The sequence below is a fragment of the Haliotis cracherodii genome, unplaced genomic scaffold (assembly GCF_022045235.1).
Source record: "Haliotis cracherodii isolate W230 unplaced genomic scaffold, xgHalCrac1.p SCAF_3, whole genome shotgun sequence".
NCBI lineage: Eukaryota > Metazoa > Mollusca > Gastropoda > Lepetellida > Haliotidae > Haliotis > Haliotis cracherodii.
In genome coordinates, this window is record NW_027266286.1 from 27,577,207 (window position 1) to 27,597,505 (window position 20,299).

The 20,299-nt window shown below is 39.6% G+C and overlaps 1 protein-coding gene and 1 pseudogene across 1 annotated transcript in view; both read left to right on the forward strand.

Moving 5' to 3' along the window:
- LOC139475330 (phosphatidylinositol phosphatase PTPRQ-like) overlaps window positions 1-20,299 on the forward strand; it is a 96,642-nt gene that overhangs the window by 31,191 nt on the left and 45,152 nt on the right. The window lies entirely within an intron of this gene.
- On the forward strand, window positions 8,242-17,689 carry LOC139475940 (fibronectin type III domain-containing protein 1-like; annotated as a pseudogene).

The window sequence follows — 20,299 nt, forward strand, 5'->3', positions numbered from 1 at the left end:
TGATCGGGGGTTCGAATCTCGTTCGTCCCAACTATATATATTGGTTCAGCAGCACCATACCAGTGTTCCTGGGTTTGACCAAAGTGATACACGTCTAAAGACCTGCATTATCTCGGGCTTTCCTCGTGAGACACCGTGATATAATTAAAATACTGTTCAAAGTCGTGTGTGTGTGTAGGTGAGACACCGTGATATAATTAAAATACTGTTCAAAGTCGTGTGTGTTTGTGAGTGTGGCTGCTTGTACTAGTCCGGGCCGATTGAATAGTGCTTGCCCTCGGAGATAACATGCCGCAGTTTAACATGAATTCCCCACTCAGACAGAGTACACAGACTCCGAAGCGACCGGGGATGGAACCCACGGCATACCGCTCTCCTGGCCTCATCCATTTGCAGATGATTGTATGTATCCACGGTTAATGGAGGAATGTACTTTATACAAACCAGTGAGGTATTGAGGATGTCTATTTGATCATGAGGCGCCTTACAAGACTGGTCCGATCATGCCCCCGGATATGTGGACATTTACTTTACCCCCCGTTAAGCTAGAATATTAATGACAGCTGCTGAAGCTTTGTTGTAATAGGCATAAACTGATGAAACAATAAGCGAAGAAAAACGTAATAGGAAAGGATGAAGGCCAGGGTTTGGACTGGGTGTTTAAGGTCGGGAACTTGGTTGATAACGTGTCGTGGTAACACGACGGCGGGGGCGTAGCTTATAATGTTTATTACTTGTTTATCTGGCCCCAGCACGGATATTTACAGCTGCCGTGGGCTCGCAGTATAAAACAGACATTAGTATTGACTTGTACAAACAGCCACACACATATGTGCAAACAAACACAAGCGTTGCTTTTGTTAAATAATCTTGAACACCTGACGTCAAACCACATTTCACCTCACCTCAAGAGAGTTGTCTACAACAGAAGCAGCAACTACCTCGACGGCAGAGTTTGGTACGACTTTAAAGACTTTCAAAAGGATTATGGTACATATGTGGAATACATTTCCTCATTTGAAATCATTGAAATTCCCAAATTACGTTTGATAGTAATTATAAAAACACTTGCGTATTATATGTTTATTATGTAGTCGGAATCGCGCAGTGGACTTTGATTATGGACATGATTTTTGGCATTTATTGCCTATCCGTGGTTGAAGTTCTAATCTGATGTAAACCTTAAATAAATGCGTCGCAATCCTTTTCATTGTCAGAAAAGATCTCCATTGTGCGATTCCGACTACATGTACACCATAAACATTCTTTACACATAAATCCCGATTCATGATATGATGGGAATTCATGCTGACATATTTTAAGTCCCAGGTGGGGCAACAATTTGAAGAGGACTGTGACGACATCGTCTCTTGGTCTGACGTGGACGGCATCAACAAGTGATGTCCCATACAGATATATGCAGCTGTACGTGAATTCAGAGTTTGGTTATTTCACACGTGTAGTCACATAACCCTTTTGGGAACACGGTTTTCATTTTTCGCTTACTGATCCAACAGAGAGAAGCTTAAACAAAATAATGTCTTCACTATCGCAGGGTAATAATGCTTGGATTATTGGAAGACAATAACTAAATGATAAACTGAATTCAGCGTATTACACAGGGGAAAACTAAACACCAACAGAGAAGACCCATTTATTGCATGCATTGGTTATCCTAATCACATGTCTTTTGGAAGTATTATTTGTATAAAAGTTGAAAAAACATTTACATTCAGTGACATAACCTTCGAACAGTCGCCAAAATTTGTTTTAAAATTGATGTTTATTTATAATATCGAAGGGTAAAATATGTAAATTACAGTTCTAAAATTAAAGTTCATGGATATAAGTAAAATTATTTTCGCTAATTTTCAGTGATCTTAAATGTTTTGATTGGCTAGATCATTTCAATTGTTCCATTGTTTTCAATGCTTGGGTGAAGAGGAAAAGCACAGGAATGTAATTCGTAATGTAATACATGTAATTCGTAAAACCTTGCAGCTCTAAAGTATTCTCTAAGTATACCAAAGTATTGCTGACATATTGCTAAAATCGAAGTGAAACCAAACTTTCTAACTACCACTGTCATATTTATGACATACAAGGCTGGTGTTTGACAATGATCTGTGACTGACGCGAGCCGCTGTGGCTAAGACCAACTAAAAGACAGTCTTGAGTGAAATACGTTCAAAGACTTTTTTGGCCAAAGATTCATAATCCTCTGATGACAAATGTCTCAGGATGTCCCTCAAATCTCAACCTGCCTGTCTTAATTTTGAAGTAAGTTGCAAATGTGGAACCTTTTAACCTCCCCAAAACACTAAAGTGCTGAACGAATTCCCCTACCTGTGGTTGTGATGTTGTAGTATGGGATTGAAGGACTTGAGCCTTGCAATAACCTTTGACAGCTTTGCTTCTATGACTGTAAATAGCAACTGTCGAATTATGAAGTGCTTCCAAAAATGGATCGAGCTTTGGCACCAAATGCAAAGATGGAACGTCTCTGTCGATGGATATAACTGGTTTGCCTGTAGAGGTAATATATGATGCCTTTAATCGGTGATGTTAATTAGCGTGGTGAACCAACTCTTCGCCGGCGGGAGGAGTTGACCAAAAGCAGTTGTTGTCCGAGTTCTTCTAAAGCATGCGAGGTAGAAGTCCCGTTAGTGGGTACGCATATGCTTTCGGCCGTTCCCAAGAGATGGCTAATTGGAGAGACAAACCTTGGCAGCTGAGTATTGTACCTGGTCGTAAACAGGTCTACCTCGTGCTTCCTGTATAGAACTGCTCTAAACTCCAGGTTGTTGATGTGCAAGTTTTGTTCGTCCGTTTACCATCGCCCTTCAACTTGGATATCTAACTGATGCGCTTCCCATCTCGTTTTTGAGGCGTTGACGAAAAGGTGATGAGTAGTTGTGAACGGCATCAAGGAGACTTCTTCGCAGACATTCGACTCCCTAGGACACCAATGAAGATGATGTTGTAAAGACGTTGGGAGTCGAATCTTGGTCTTGCAGTCGTCCCTCTGCAGCAAGGCTCTCACAATCCTCTGTAATGACCGAACCTGCAGCAGACCTCTCTCAGGAAGAGCCTGGGCCTAAAACCTCTTGCCACCGACGAAGTGTCCGGGACTATTTCAGTGCCAACAGTACTTGTTTATGTATCTTCACTCCCTGACAAATAAAGTAAATAAAGCGACAAAACCCTTTCCATATCCAATATAAATCTATAATAGGTCGATTGTATGATTCCGACTATATCATGAGCATGTATTTATGAATCACTATCAAATAGTAATGATACCAGGTGTTCGCGGACAAGGTGAGCGTATCCTGCCCCACCAGTGGCACCCATCACAAACACATGCAAAGGCAAGTAAATTGTTCACCTGAAAAAACAACACGGGAACATATGGTACAAGTCAAAATAAGGAATTGCATCGTACATCATTCTTGTCACTGATGCGTCAGTTTGGAAATGTCCTCCACATGCCTACCATAAAACTTTTTTAATGCTTTACTGAGGCCTTGAATGCTGTAACCTTGATCAAACAACTTCTGAGCAAGAGTCGTATGACGCTCTTGGTAGAAAGTGCATGGTCGATTGTATCTCAAAAGTTGTGAAATGTAAACCCAAAGGCTGGAGCTGCTGGAATATTGCTCGACTTTAAGGGAAAGTTGACTGTTGGAAAGTTGACGTCATCCCTCATGTCATACTATCTTGTTAATATACCTGAAGCTTAAGTTAAACTTCTTAGCCAAATTACCTTGTTTTGACTTTGCCAGTCCGAACAGAAATTCCGATTCATATGCATAAAGAAACAAATCCGCAAGAAGGGGAGCACAATTGGTGCCCAAAGGAATACCTCCATTTGCCTAAATGTCTTACCCCCAAACTTTACGTACATGTTATCAAGAAGGAAGTCCATCATTTCACTTAGTGTTTTCTCAGTACACTTCAGATGGCATTTGCTTTCATTTTTGACAGATTTTCCTGAACCTCTGAATATAGATACGCAACTGTATCTGTGTACACCGCGTTTTGTACCAAAAGCCCTATTGATCAAGGAAAGATGTTATATCTGTACAAATAATGCTCCGATGAACTGGAGCCATTTTACTGGGTTCATCTCCGATTCCGTTGCATTGGCGAGTCAGCCTTCATGGCGTAACTACTCCCTGGTGAACTGCAAATGATTCTCTAAGACCCAAGGGGCAGGATGAGCTTGAATGCAGTCATCAATGTAGGCCTCAAAGACAAGACCCGGCAGTGATGGGTTTCTTGTTGTGGGTGAAAAACTGCAGGGCCGTGGCAATGCCAAAATGGAGCATCTGGTAGTGTATCCCCTAAAAGATGAAGCGAAGGTACCTTCAATGATCCGGATAGATTGGCACATGATGGTACATGTCTTGTAGGTCCAGACTGACCATATAGTCTCCCGGTCGAATAGTTTGTTTGAAGAGGGGCGATTGAAACCAGCGATCCAGAAAGTGGTCATAGTGAAGATTATGCAGTGTTTTCTTCAGGGTGAGGAAAACTGGAGTGTAAAACCCTTGGAATTGTCTCACAACGTACCTATATTGTGTCTTATAGAGCTGGCGCTTGGCTGGCAGAGGGGCCTCGCACTGGATACTCGTCACCAGAGGCACTGATCATAGTGACAGGCTGTAGTCCTTGGTCATCAGCAGCATGTTGTAAGGATCGTCCAAGATGTGAGCAAGAGACCCACTGATCGAAGCCTCGATGAAGGGGATCTAGAACTAGAACATGGTCTTCTACTTTTCCTTTTTGATGACTTTCCTGACAGCTATCAACATAGCTTGAACCAGGTCTTGGAGATCCAGTTAAGAACAACGACAAATGGGATCGAGGATCCCGAGATGTAGAAAAGTGCGAAGTCAGCACTCTACGATCATGTTGAACCTCCAAACGAGCCTTCCCATCTGTATGATCCTGTCGATCCTGTCAATCCCCTTTCTCCTGATGAAGCTGTCTATCGAGAGACAGTTGAAGATCCCGATCCTGATCGCCCAACCTCTGCAGATCCTCCTGTGAAGGTTCTTCGAATGATGAGGGGTTCGTTAATCCTGATGATCCAAGCCAGATCGTCGAACCTCTGCCGATCTAGTAGAAGGTTTGACAGTGGTCGAAAGGTTCGTCGCTCCTGGCCATCCCCATCTGATTCTTCATCTACGTCCCTGGGACTCACAAATCGATCCTCAGATCAATCCTTCATCGACCGAATCGCTGCAGAAAGGTTTCCTCGCTACCGCAGAAGAAGAAGTAACGGTAGATGGCTTCTTCATACACATGACTACCGATCATGGCGCTACAAATAATTCACGTAAAGAAAGAGTCTGAACCTGCTTCCAAGGAAACTGGCGAACTACCGTTCCAGCCCCTTTCGACGAACCCGACCGTGCAGCCTTTAACGTTGTTTTTTTCGCGTTCTTGGCAATAGAAGGCCCATGTTCGTCAAACGTGGATTTAGTCCGTCTGTCACTTTCCCTCCTTTCACATTTATGTGAGTAGTTGACAAAATCCTCGTCACCCAACACTCTACAGATATCACATCTATGAGACCACAAACACAGACCTCTTCAGGCACTGCAACTATCTTCCTATCCATGATGACAAAACTTTAGAATCTTTACTCAAGAAATAAGAATTATTCTCTTACACAAAAAACCCGTCTCTACTCTAGAGCGATATGAAAAAAATGAGCTGAAAGAACAAGTCACATGGTCAGGCAGATCGAGGTTCATGTGTTGCAAGGGCTAGTGGTGATAGTGGTGATCATGGTTACAGCTTGGGTGTGTTTGAATGACCTGGGTTTTTTTTAAAGCTGGAAGCATCTGCAATGTTCGTTTTCACTCTGGGATCAATTGAAAAGTGAGAATGCGACAGTCATATGTGTATTTTGTTAGTTGGTTCACGTTGTATTCAGCAATATTCAAACTATTTAACAGTGACCTGTAAATAACCAGTGATTGATATGACCAACGTCCCACGCCATCAGCGTAAGATCAACCAGGTCAGATACTAGTTCATGATTTTTAATGAAACTGTGTTCATCAAAGGAGATACTCAGTTCCGAATATATAATTTTACCTTTAATATTTATAAGTATTTCTAATACCCTGACCAACCGTTTATTCAGACGGAAACGTATTGTAATTTAAACTAATTATTTATTACTCCAAAATGTTGATATTGCTTTGACAAAAAATACAAATAACAAAAACATTATCATTTTACAACTTTTAAGCAAGATCAAGAGATGTTTCATCCGAAGAGCGACTGTATTAGGATCGTGAGCTGGACTGATCATAAAGTGCTCAGAACAAAGAAGAACGATTATCTAGCCTTTTTGTAGTAGCCTGTCACAATAAAGTTATCATGGAACGATACTGCATTTGTCCTTATTTCGAAGTAAGTTGATCACTGACAGTGCGGCTCCATTACTCCACACAGTCCAACCCAACCCTACAAACACACCACTTGATACTCGTATTCGATTTCAGTTTTATTAAGATTTATGATGTGGAAATTCGTTATCATAGTTTCGTTTACGAAGTGAGGTCACAATCGTAAATCTCTCTTACCAGAACGTCTCTCTCTCTCTCGCTCGTGTGTTTCACCGGAGGCATACAAAGTAACTCTGGTGGCGAAAGAGTCCAGGGCATTTCTCATAATAATATATATATTAGGTTTGGTGATGTCTCTTCATGTCCACTTGATTCTTCATGGATACGAATCGGAATTTCTGATACCTGGCTCGTTCTGATAAAAGTTTAGCTGAAAAAGTATATTCACATTCTACCACATTTACGCCCCAGACGCATTTTCGGTTTACTATCACCAAATTTGACTTAAGGAAACAGCTCAGTCTAACTCATCTGCAATATACCTCGAACTGTGAATATACATTCAGGATACTGTTCATGATTATTGCCCCAGGATTTGGAATGGTGTCGATATTTCAAAATGTACTGTGGGACAAAGCACGTCGAAAACGTACATTGTAAATATAAATAAAAGCGGCAAAAACTTCCTGTAATCCGAAGACTAATCATAAGAGTCCATTGTACGATCCCGACAATATCATGAACAAGTGTTTGTTGATCACTATAAAAGAGTGATGGTGACGTGAGGTGAAATGGGGTTTTACGTCGCGTCCAAGATTGTTGGGTGGATGCATTTTTGTGTGTGTGTTTGTGTGTGTTTGTGTTTGTGTGTGTGTGTGTGTGTGTGTGTGTGTGTGTGTGTGTGTGTGTGTGTGTGTGTGTGTGTGTGTGTGTGTGTGTGTGTGTGTGTGTGTGTACTAGTTGGGACTGATGCAGATTTATAGTGCTTTCCCACTGAGGTACCATGCCGCAGTCAAACATGAATACACCACTCAGACACTCAGTGTACTGACTCCGAGCCGACCAGTCCTTGTTTTAGCCATTTAATGCCGAGAGCCATACAGGGTAACAACAAATACAATCTTTTAACGTCTTTTGGTATGACACGGACAGGGATTGAACTTTGGACCTTCCGCTCTCCGGGCAAACACTCTACCACTAAACCACGGAGGCGGTCAAAAGAGTGATGATACCAGGTGTTCGTCATAAGGTGAGCGTCAAAAGTTTTACTGAGAACTTGAATGTTGTAACCCTGATCAAATAACTTTTGAGTCCGCTTTAGACAGGTTTTAGGATATATATTGCCTTTCAACTTAGAATAATTATGCATAAAAAACAACACGTTTGCAGGATATGACATGATACCTTTTAAACTTAGCATGTGCATTCCTAAAACAAAAGGGTTAAATGGGTATGAAACATGGGTGAAACATAAATTAGGTACGCTTGAACGTTTTAAAGTATATTTGAAAAGACTGATAATTTATTCATTGATTAATTTTATATTCACTTTTAGCACAGGTATATCTTTAACTAATGGAACATTTCCTTTTCAGGAAAAGGAAATCTATACCTTTTACCGTAACCCGTAAGATTAATATATATTTACATTCCCTGCACATGCAACACACCTTGTGTCACTGATATCGACGGCAGTGCAGCAACACTATGACGTGCTGTTGACATGGCCTACATTACGCTGTATTACGCAACATGCACCATTCCTGTACGCCAATCGCAGTGAAACTCAAGGTGTATATGTCGTGATATTCTCCATTATGCCTTGATGACACATAGGAGAGAGACATAGTGATACTCCGATTATCCAGTGACAATGGACATGCATTCGAGATTGGGCTTCATGTTGGCAGTGTTTTTGTTTGAATCTGTAACTCTGGTGAGTATTTAGATACGTCATGTTTCTATGCACCCTGTAGCTACGTATACGCTCGTATTTCCGTACCTGTATTACCACCTATCTGCATGTACCTACCAAACGCCTGTTTGTTTGTATTTCCTTCTCTATGTTTTGACATCCCTTGCAAGATACACAGGGCAGCTAAGAATAAATCATCTCAGTGATGGAACTATGTAAATATATATATCAAAACCCTTTCCATATTAATAAGAAATCTCTGCTAAGAGTAGAGTCGATTGTACCATTCCAGCTGTATCATGAGCAAGTGTTTATGAATCACTATGCAATAGCGATGAGACCAGGTTTCGCGAAAAGGTGAGCGTAACCTGTCTCACCTGCACCGTCACAAACAAATACAAAGGCATGTCAACTATTTACCTGAAATACTTTGGAACGTATTGTACAAGTCATCATAGGCAAATGCATCGGACATAATGTTTGTTACTGATGCGAACACCTGGTGTCATCACAGATTGTCAGTAATCCATTCATATCATGATTTTAACCGCAATTTGCCTTTCACGCCCAACGAAATCTGTTTCGGCAGATACTCGAGGCTGATTATTCTCTGACGTAAAATTGTTAGTTCATCATGTAGTTTGAATCATGCAACAATGTGGTAGTACTTAATAAACATAAATGTTTTATTCAGTGTTGACTTAGATGCCTCATACGTACACAACAATCTACTGGTTGGAATATAGGTATCTGGCTTTGCATTCCTTTCACATGTGCTTATAGATGACATGTAATCTAATATAGACCAGAAAACGTAATTCAAATGAAAATTGGTTTCCAGGTGCTAGGAAGTGATACAGTCCCAGGTAAAGTCAGCAACTTGAAAACGACAGGAGTGACATCCTCGGCCTTTGGTCTTTCATGGACAGCACCAACAAGTAGCATCCCCTTCACAAGCTACGTGATCATTATAATCCAGGAGGGCAAATGTACACAAGCCAGCTTCCTCAGATGCTCTCAAAATAGTACATCTCATGCAAATGTAAGTTGATTCACTCAATCTATAAAATGGTAATTCATTCTTTACAGCATATTACACTTCATTGAAAACGCTTTTAAAGTCTTCGCTTTACTGATCTGCAAATCCCTTAAAAGTTCAAATGCACTTATTGAAAAGGTCCGACGGGAAATACAGTTTCCTTGAAACCATGTACACGACAATTCATTCCTGTATAACGGGTCGGTGGATCAGCACCGACACATAACGTTTGGGATAAAGGTTCAACTCCTCATTTTGGTACTACATGTAAATCCTATTCTTGATAGCAGCGCCATGATACGACTGGGATTTGCATAACACTGTATTCACCCATTTCATTATTTCTACACATTTACCATCGTGGGTCTTCATCTTGCCAATGGTGTGACATATGAATAGTTGACCTTTGATTTGCCATCTCTAGGCTCGGTGCCCCTACCAGATATTTGCGGGTGTATATGATACCTGTCACGGTGTCATGTCTTACAGCATCACGGCGAAGCTGACGTCGTACACAGACTACGTTGTCGCTGTCGCGGCTGCTTACGAGACTACCGCAGGGGAAAACTCCACAATCACAGTGTAGACACAAATTGGAAGTGCGTATGGCTATATACAACATACAATACATAAACAATCTGACCAGAATGGTATTTATGCCACAAAGGTTTAGGAGCAGGTTCAACATTCTACAGAAGAAACCTCCAGAAGGTTATTTACAAGTGTGGTCTAAGTATTATTATAATAATAAATACGATATTGTGATACGCCCGTTTTATATCTTTGTAAAGTGGGTATTTGACAATAACGTTTGAAAGAAACGTGAATCAAATGCGAACACGGTACATGTACGTTGATTGCAATTAACATTTTAATACTAGAAAACACATTTACACATGAAATTGACATGTTTAATGAATATCCACCTTTTTACTGAATACACTAAACAGGTGCACTGTTTACGGTTAACAGACTATGTGGTCAAATAATGACAACATACACAGATGCCTATATTAGACGTTTGTAACAGAATGTTTAGTTTCACTGCGGCTGTACGAATCAGATCAGAGCAAGTGAGATCATCAATACATTTTAACAGCAGGAACGAAAAGCGTTGGCTTCTAGTGAGGTCCTTGTCAATCAAATTTCAGTTGATTACTATGCCTGATTAAGAATGTACTTCAATATATTTTGAGCTTAATGTAATCACCGGTGTGCACATTCTGTAGATCCGTAGTCGGTGCTTATAATAAATAAGTCAGTAAAACTGTTTATTTAATCATTAAGACTAAAAAGCTGTACATAACGATACGAAATCAGTAATAATTGCAATACAAAATTCGCTCGCCGCAACACTGTATTACCAATCAGGAACCAACATTTCACAAGTGGGCGTGATCTCTTGCTTCTTAATTTGTGATAAATGTATATTAAAAGGAGAAATGCATGATAAGCCCATCAAATGCTATGGCGTCACTTGCAATCCAATCATTATCCATAGTATGGTCTCACACTATGTTTTAACATTCAGTTCCAGCACCACCGACCAACATCCGCCTAACTGTTCAGAACCAGTCAGCCATCTTGGTTGAATGGGACATTCCTTTGCACAATGCCGGGCCTACTTGGTACAATGTTACGGTTCTTGGTGCAACAAACAGGATGTCTAGCATCTTCATTGCCCAACGTGAATACAAAGTTGAAGGTTAAAGCCAGTTGTGGATGTCCACGGAATTTGTATAATTAACAGCACACATGCTTTTGAACACACTATTGAAAATGGATATTGAGAGCTGACACTTACCATTTGACCAATTGCGAATACCTGGCTGTATGTACATGTATTTATAGCTGCACTCGGATTTTGAATACGGGTTTCAACAGAAGAAAAATATACTTCTTTGGTCCAGCATAGAAGAAATCACAGAATTGATGTTTTTGTTACATACTTTTCTGAGTTCCAAACATCATAACACATAACATATCAAAGTTTATTCCCTTCAAATACGAGTATATATTATAAGGTAATAATGTAGTCAGGTAAAAGATTGAGACATTCAAACCTGTCTATGAGACGTCTGGAAAACCATTGCATCAAGATTCAAGATTTCACTCTAGTGTAAAGATGTCTTCGCATGTGCCCTATGTTGCAAATGTTACATGTTACCGGAGCATAAAACCTCTGTAGCCACATTGTTGAACAGATGTGTCTTCGTGTATATCCTATATTGTGTGATGCAGGTTGGAAGAGCAGTTCCTACAAGGTGACGGACTTGCTGAGCAGTTGGAGGTACATGGTCAGCATCACGGCCAGCACCAACGTGGGAACCTCAGACAGAACAACATCCCAGTATGTCAGAACGCTACCAAGCAGTTAGTGTCGTAAAGTAGTGAATCTCGTAGTAAAATATATAATCTACCCGTGTTGGATGGCTTCTGAAATGCGAAATGGCAGTGATCTGTACCGCTTCCTTCCTTCCAATATAATATCCTGTCAGTTGCTGCCTATAGCTGTCCATAGTTGGAGACACATATTAATTACTAAACATTTGTACATATCGATGATAATGACGTTGACGTTGACGTTGATTTGTTATTGTATTACTTCTGCAGCTCCTGGTGCCGTGCAGAACATCCACATGAAGTTTGTCCCCAGTCAATACCTGGCCGCCAGACTCGGCTGGGAATGTCCCAGCGAGAAGATGAGGAATGGACGCATCACAAGCTACACTATCATCTACACAGGCAATGTAAGATATTTAATCACTTGGTTCCCTTTGTTAAAGGATCTTGTAATTTGGTAAGCTTGTCTATAGTTGTGAATTGGAATTTTCTGACCCCCAAAGTAGATCTAGTACAAAGTATTAATAAAGTGAGACATAATAAATTATTGTTTCTGTATTAACTATAACCCTCGCCAGGTGGCTGAACAATATTGCTGAAACGACATACCATATTACCTCCCCTTTCGAAACATGCATACATGTATAAACTTGTACACACGCATTTGAATGCTTGCATGGTTTGTGATCTATCATTTGGTCTTATATGAGACCAATAACATGGAAAATGCAAAGTAATGAATATATAAGTGCGTAAGTTAGGTAAAACGCTTCTGTTAACAGTATTCCAGTTATATCACGGCGCTATAGCTTAATGTGGCATGGAAGCCCGAAGAGATGTAGGTCTTAGACGTCAACCACTTTTGTGAAACCCACGAGCACGGTTATGGCACTGACAACACTTAGAAATATAATCCCGGAGACACGGAATTCGAACGGGATCTCCTCACTTTGCCACCACCTATTGTTCACAGTATGAAAATCAGTCGGGCACGCTAATTGGGTAAACAATAGAAGGCACCAAGGATCATCTCAAAATTTTGATATATGATATGCACAAAAATTTCATTATTTTATGAGGCTGATGTCCACCTGCTCGGAGTTGGCTGATGATCATTTCAGTATTGGATTGTTCTTTCTGGATGATGTTGATGAACTTGAACAAGTTGGGGTGGGAATGTCCAGTTTTATTCATTTTGGCATGCCAGCCCTCAACATGGTTAGTTGTTCTGGCACCGTCGTTGATCGTTAATCAGTAATTAATAAACAAATAAGAGTGAGTGAGTTGGGTTTAATGCCGCTTTTAACATTATTCCAGTTATATCGCGGCGTGTCAGTTTAATGTGGGAGGAAAGCCCGAAGTGATGCGCCTTAGACCACATGGCCACCCGTGCCCCCCAACAAATAAGAAAATTCGCTCACCAATATTGCCAGTGAACACTTTTGTTAATTGAGGGGGTGAACTCAGTTCAGTATTTGGTGACTTTGATATGGCCCCTATGCTTCTATAAACATAGCTACTGTTAATTCCTGGTGGCCTAGTGGCAAAGTGAGGATAAACCATTCGAACACACAATCATAAGTTTGTGGCTTGCTAAAGGGACGCAACTCTTCACAGCGAATTACCTCGCCTTAAACGACTGGGTCCACTGTATCCCCACTGATTATATAACATAAGGTTTGCTAAATATGAACGTTGTACTGCAATTGCTTTCGCAGGGCAGTGGGACTACTACCTCCAACTATAAAATTACGCAGAATGTAGAATATTAATGGGGAACGCCTTACACCATCAAAGCTTCATGAACCACAAGCTAATGTCTCTTTCTGATGAACATAGATGCTATCATAAGATAACATGACCCTCCATGGCACTGTGAATAAATGATAACAGGTTATTTATTGTATCGTTGTATCGAAATGTGACCGAGTCTATCTTCCCGAGGCAAGGGCGTTAACTTCCACTCTTGCCGAACTAGGCTGTTATTTCGGAGTTACATTTGACTAGACTAATTAAAGAGTCTATAGATAGTTCAATCAAAATCGGGTGACGAACGAGACATCCGGTTCGCAAACAACATGGATTTCAACGTGCAGATTTCAGTCGATTGCAGGGTTTGCTAAACATGTTTACCGCCTAATGGTCATCGTCAGATATTTTGCAAATCTTTTCACGTTTTTAAAGAAGGTGATGAAAGGTGGTTTGGCGCACTTTGCGAGGTTAGACCGGTTTTGTTACAATGTACATCTTGGTTATCGATCAGATCCTTGACTGGCAGCCGTCATTTTGATTGAAGCAAATGCAAGGGATATGAGAGGTGGAATCTGACTGGTTAGTAGAAGGGATACAGAAGGAACACATCTCGCTATAGCTACTCGTGGCGCTACGAGCGAGTCTGGAAATTACAGCCCACTTTTGCCAAACTGGGTTGGAAACTGGACTTTTACAGTCAGTTTGCGGCCTTGCCTCGGGAAGATGGATCGAGTCCTTTCTCGGAGTATTGTCATTCAGATGCTAATCTTATTCACCAATAACTAATCATATGATTTTTGTTGCACAGTATGTATTTGAAAAGAGTGACAGGGTTTATCCACTTGGTAAACACATAAACAAAAATATAGAGGATGCAACTGGGTATTTGAAGTATGAACGGATCTCTTCTTACAACAGGTGTCCATGACGATGACGGCAGGGAGCTACTACCCCGAGGACCCTTGCACCGCCTCCCACACAGCGTATCTCCCTCTTATCCCAGATGGGCAGTACACAGTCAAGGCATGTATAACACGACAATTACAATATTGACGCACGCAATAATTATGACAATAAACAATGACATTCTATTCATGAAACGGGAGATCACATTCTGTCCTGCTTGAAAAAGAAATGATCCATTACTCGTTAAGAATATATCTTTACGATTGGTTTGTCACTGCTGTGTCAAAACCAGTGGGTTGGCCAACCTGTACGAATATCATGACTTCATGTTTGATGGATGTGCTATTTCTTGCTTGTCATGTCGTGCCTGTTCGCACGTTGAGTTGCCGAAAGGTTTGATCTAATATGGGCACAGAAATATTGGAAACTACGGTTAGAGCGAACTCAAAGGGATCACAAATTTTAGTTCGTTATAACCGTAGTTCAATATAAGCATATAAACAGCATATAGACAGCATATGACAGGGACCTAAAAACCAGTTCGTTATATCCGCCAGTTCGTTATAAGCGTGTTCTTTATAAACTTAGTTTACTGTATATGTCTTTGCAAATATGCCTCTTTAACTTGAACTGATAATCTTTCCCAACTGGCTTCGTAAACTTCCGTGTACTTCGTTAGTAAATGGATATAGAATGAATATCAACATTTCCTGGTATCGAAATCAATTTGGTATGTGTACAAACTGTGAAGAGGAGATAGGAAAAGTGACTAACCTTTCAAGATATGATTAAACAAAGGAATAGAAAGATATGCACGGCATCTAGAACTAAATTCAAGAAAATAATATGTTGCTTTCTTTCTATTATAAACGAGATACATCTGAGAACTTAGAATTTATAATTTCAACATGTTATAAAATCTGCACTGCTCAAATGACTTTTGATCATATCATTATTACAAATAGTATGCCAAAGTCTCATTAAATGTTACGGTCAATTTGAGGTTGAGGACATCTGAAATAATATGGGATGCCTTATGTTTAAAAAGAGAAACAAAGTTCCATTTTAAAAGGCATCCAAGGGATGTAAAGTTATTAAAATTAGTACAATATCTATTTTACCAAAAGAGACTATCTATATTTTAATAGAAAACAATAACTAATGCTTAAGAAAAACGAAAACATATATACTTGACTGAAAGCAATTTAACTGTTAATGCAAAAAGATAGCATAAATTCTTGTCCTGATGTATTCATTTATTTTTGCAAATTCTTGTTTGTATAGGTATGGGCCAATGCTGAATTTCAAGGAAACAAATCAACAATGATTTTTGTGGCAGACCGTAATAGTAAGTGTACCTCGTTATAACCTATCATTGTGGTAACACGAAACAGGTTGTAATATACTGTGGAGGTTTTTGTTTGTTTTTCAATCTATGTTTGTGTAATTTGATGATCAAGTTATGGTTACAATTAAATGACTGCCTTTATTACAATTTATATGTGAATTACTTTGTAACGTTAACACGTGAATTATTTTATATTCAAAAGTGACAATGCTTATACTATTAAAGGAACATTAGTATAACAGAAGTTCAGAGTGATGATTTTAACAATATATTCCAGAAATGTTCTACACGCCATCGTCCAACACAACTGTATCGACAGCAGGTAAATTGTAGTGACGTATCATTGTACATATACTAATGTCATTTCCTGATTGTATGTTTTGTTTGTTATTTAACGCTGGATTCAGCAATATTCAAACCATATGACAGCGACCTGTAAATAATCGAATCATGACCACAAAAATCAACCAAGTCACCGAGCCTGACCATCCAACACAATTAATCGCCTCTTACAACAATCATACTGTATAGTTACTGACACTATTCAATTGTAAATTTTGAAATGAAATAAAATCGAACCTTGAAACATTTTTTTTCTGGCGGTTTCAAAACTTCTGTTTCGAACGAAGCTTCATGATGAACAGTTTTAACCTCATTTTCTTCATTTCAGATCCCCACAGCTTAATAGTTGCATCCGCCACATGTGGTTCCATAATCGCCATCCATTCTGTCGCCGTCATTGCTCTTGTTATCAGTGAGTAGTTTTGCCATGTCTCAAATGAATGCTGTGGCAATATACTTTGTATTTTGTATGCTCTTTGTATGCATGTCATTTACCCTTCGTTGAATTTTCTTTTGAAGTAAAGACCTGGTCGTACGTGACCTTCTGACCCCGTTCTACGTGAATTATGGAATTTATGTATACGTGATTATACGTGATTAATTGATTATGACCTGTGTAACTTTAATTTGCTTCTCAAAGTTCAACGTATCTTGTCGTATATTTGACACAGGTTGAGTTGACACTCCACTGAAATGTGGACGGTGTGGGTTTATGTGTGGGTCTGGGTGTCATATGCGAGTGGGGTATGATGGTGCGACATGTACACACAGTGACTACTTTACTTCTTTGGAAAATTAGACTGATTTCATTAAATTCAGGACGACACTTTTTACATTTTCTCCATTTGTTTCTTAAAATGAGGGGGCGGTCGGGTAGCCCAGTGGTTAAAGCGTTCGCTCGTCACGCCTAAGACCCGGGTTCGATTCCCGACATGGGTACAATGTGTGAAGCCCATTTCTGGTGTCCCCCGCCGTAATATTGCTGGTATATTGCTAAAAGCGGCGTAACACCATACTCACTCACTCACTCACTCACTCACTCTTAAAATGAGAATGGAACATATTTAGTAGTTCTGTAAAACTCCAAAGTATGGTTTTGCGTCCCAGTGAATGAATTCTCTAAGACCCTTGTAAAAGGTAGGAATTGTTGTATTGCCTTAATTCAGCAAATATATTTCCTATTCCATCATACCTATAGTAATTATTGTTAGTTAGTATCAAGTTATCACCCATATAGTCAGGGTATTGTGTTAGATAACAAACCATCAGTTTACCGTCACTAGTACATGATTATACTGTACACTGTGCATCAATGAAGGAGACACTCGGTTACGTGAGTGCCCCTTTTAGCAATATTCCAGCAATATCACGATGGGAGACACCAGAAATGGTATTCACATATTATACCCATGTCGGGAATCGAACCCGGGTCTTCGGCCTGACGAGCGACCCGACCGCCGGTTACGAATATAGAATCAAAACTTTGATATTTAAATTTAACATAACCAAAGAATTCAGACGGAAACGTATCGTAATTTGAACTAATTATATATCATTACAACATGTTGATATTTCATTGAAGAAAACCCAATAACAACAAAATAATCATTTTACCACTTTCAGCAAGACCAAGAGGTGTTTTACCAGAAAAGAAACTGTATGGATCATTAGGTTGACTGATCATCAACAGGACATTTCTTAATACAAACAAGAACGAAACAGTGTCATAATAAAGTTATCCTGGAACGATACTGCATTTGTCCTTATTTCAGATTGAGTTGATTGAACTTCTCAAAATAACATCATATTATTGTGGACACCAAATGACCAATGCCTTCATTCTACTGGTATACTGGTGATATACACCCATCCCTACTGAAAGAAATGACCCACTATTTTGTGTAATTCTGAATCTGTCACAGGTGAATTTTTTGATAGACTTGATTGTAATTACGGTATTGTATGAGTGAGTGAGTGAGTTGGGTTTAACGCCGCTTTTAACAGTATTCCAGTTATATCACGGCGTGTCAGCTTAATGTGGGAGGAAAGCCCGAAGTGATGCAGGTCTCAGACGTTTACCACTTTGGTGAAACCCACGAGCACGGATATGGTGCTGACAAACCTAGAAACATAATCGGGGCGAACCGGGATTCGAACCCACAATCATAGGTTTCTGGCGTGTCCAAGGGACGCAACTATGCACAGCGAATGGCGGCGCTTTAGACGACTGCGCCACCCGTGACCCCGGGTATTGTATGAGCGAGTCTGTGTTTTACAAAGACATGAAAGTTGACATGATCATGAGTGAAATGCTTGACTTCCCGATTGTCAACATCTTCATGAAATGTGAGACCCTCCGACAAGAAACAGGGAGTCCCTGTGGGTACACATCTCTTCATCCCTGATTACTCAAACTAACTACTTAATACTCGATTACCCAATGTATTTCCATTGTATTAGGATATATGCCGTGGGCATTCGAATTCGCTATCATAGTTTCGTTATGAAGTTTCAATGGCTAATCTCTCTTATCAAAATGTTTCTCGCTCGTATATTAGTGAGTGAGTGAGTGAGAATTATCGTCACATCAGCAGTATTTCAGCCATATCGCGACGAAACAGTTATAATAATTACATTTTGATTTAATAAAAAGCTGTCAACGATGGACAGTAAGATAACTAGAATATCACAGGTTCAATAGTAAAACTAGTTGAGAACAGTTAAAACAATACATTTATAATCAACAAGACAATATAAAATTGGGCTATAGATCACCAGCAACCAAAGTTAGGCCACCTTACAAGGGACCGAGGGGACTTACATTACTTTTGCTACCTGCACGGCTCCCCAGTAGGATTTACACCATCCCTTCAGCTGCTGGTAATGGTATTCAATTTTAGCCAACCATTAAAAGAAACAAATATACTACGTTGTAAAACCGAGGTAAGAATAAATGTACTTTGAATGATGTGGTCTTACATATCCTCTCAGGGGGGACAATAATTTTACGCTACTTCAACCCCCTTTGAGGATATAGCCACTGACCATCGAAGTTACAAATTATACATTACCAATATAAAATATAGCTATGTACACAATTCAAAATTTATCAAAAAGTTCAATTTCTTTTAAAAAACCTATGATTAAATGAGAATTGATTCTATTAAAAAGATCCTTAATTGATGATGATGTAAAATATTTATCCCTTGTGATGGAAAAATCAACACAGTCAAGCAGGACATGCTTGACCGTGATTCTTTCATCACAAGGGATACAAAACGGAGGATCTTCACCTTTCAATAAATAATCGTTTGTATACCTGCTATGGCCAATACGACATCGTCGTATTATGACCTCCTCAAATCTGGACTGACAGCCCAAGTAGGTGTAGCCGATAGTTGGTTTAAGTTCATGTAATTTATTTATACCTACTTGAGTGTCCCACTTCTTTTGCATTAGATCATGGATGTAAGATCTAATTATGGGTTTAAAATCAGTGTATGGTAGAAGAAGTGGTGTCACAGATTTGGTGAGTGCTGCTTTTGCAGCAGCATCGGCCATTGTATTACCAATGATACCAACATGGCTTGGTAACCAACAAAAGACGATGTCGTACTGGCCAGTAGCAAGATCATTATGTAGTTCAATTATTTCACGTAAAAGTGGATGATGACAAGATATATTATTAATTGCCTGAAGACAGGAAAGTGAATCAGAAAAGATAATGAACCGTTTATGTTTAGATTGGGTATTTATATATTTAAGCGCAGTTAATATTGCCTGTGATTCTGCTGTAAAAATAGAACTATCATTCGGTAATCTAGATGGTATGGTTCTGGATCCAATGACAGTGGCGCTGGCAACAGCGTCACCATCCTTGGATCCATCTGTAAATATGGATTTGTAAGTATTATATGTGTTCCTTAATTCATTATATTTTTGTTGATAAATTAGTTGATTTGTGTCAGATTTCTTCAGTTTAGCTAAAGTTAGATCCACCTCTGGATGTACTAACTGCCATGGTGGAGAAGAGAAAAGCTGAGTGGGGGCTATATTACCAAGGTTTATTTTAGCAGCAGAAATATCTGCTTGTAGTCGTATCCCTAGTGGTGGTATAAGAGAAGATTTTGTTTTGTATAGATTACCGTAAAGGGGATTAAAAACACAGTCATATGCTGGATTGGAGTTATTGGAACGTAATTTAGAGATGTATTGTAGAGCTAATTTAATGCGACGGTGTTTAAGAGATGGTTCGTCAGCTTCCACATACAAACTATGAATAGGAG